Source organism: Oncorhynchus mykiss, chromosome 16, assembly GCF_057628025.1.
Source record: "Oncorhynchus mykiss isolate SJ-2025 chromosome 16, ASM5762802v1, whole genome shotgun sequence".
NCBI lineage: Eukaryota > Metazoa > Chordata > Actinopteri > Salmoniformes > Salmonidae > Oncorhynchus > Oncorhynchus mykiss.
In genome coordinates, this window is record NC_143037.1 from 77701340 (window position 1) to 77702335 (window position 996).

Consider the following 996-nt stretch of genomic DNA (forward strand, 5'->3'; position numbering starts at 1 on the left):
TTAAACAGATCAATATATATTTAAGATTTAAGATTCTTCAAACAGCCACCTTTTGACTTGATGACTAGCTTTACACACTCTTGGCATTCTCTCAACCGCTTAACCTGGAATGCATTTCCAACAGTCTTGAAGGAGTTCCCATTTATGCTGAGCACTTGTTGGCTGTTTTTTCCTTCACTCTGCGGACCCAACTCATCCCAAACTGTCACACTTTTATCCGTTTCGCCTGTCTTTGTGCTTGTCTTCATCCCCCTCCAGGTGTCGTCCATCTTCCCCATTATCCCCAGTTTATTTATACCTGTGTTCTCTGTTTGTCTGTTGCCAGTTCACCCTGTCTTGTCAGGTCAGTTTCATAGTTTCCCCGGTTCTGACCTTTCTGCCTGCCCTGACCCCAAGCCTGCCTGCCATTCTGTTCCTGCCTGACTCTGACCCATTTTTCAAACCTCTGCCTGTCCTGACCCCGAGCCTGACTGCTGTTTGTATCTTATTGACCCTGCCCTGGATTATGGACCTAAGCCTTTGACCTGTCTTTTGCCTGACCCCCTTTTTGGGTCAATAAACATCTATGACTCTAGCTGTCTGCATCTGGGTCTTATCCTGAGTCCCGATACACATATGCTGAGCACTTGTTGGCTGCTTTTCCTTCAGTCATCCCAAACCATTTCAATTGGGTTGAGGTCGGGTGATTGTGGATGCCAGGTCATTTGATGCAGCACTCCGCCTTATTGGTGCCGGAGAAGAAGGCTGACTTTTTACCAATTGTTTTTTTTTGTTTGTTTATTGTGGAAAGTTATCTCTGGGGCCTTTGTAAGCTTCACGGTCGTTTTTGTTATTTACTGTTTTGTTTGTGACATATATTAACAAATAAAAGAAAACGTACGCTCACCACGCTGCACCTTGGTCTCATTGTGACGACGGTCGTGACAATACACTGCATGGGCAGGATAGAACAACAGCATCTGTGTAAGACAAGGGGCGGCGGACTATGTATTTTTG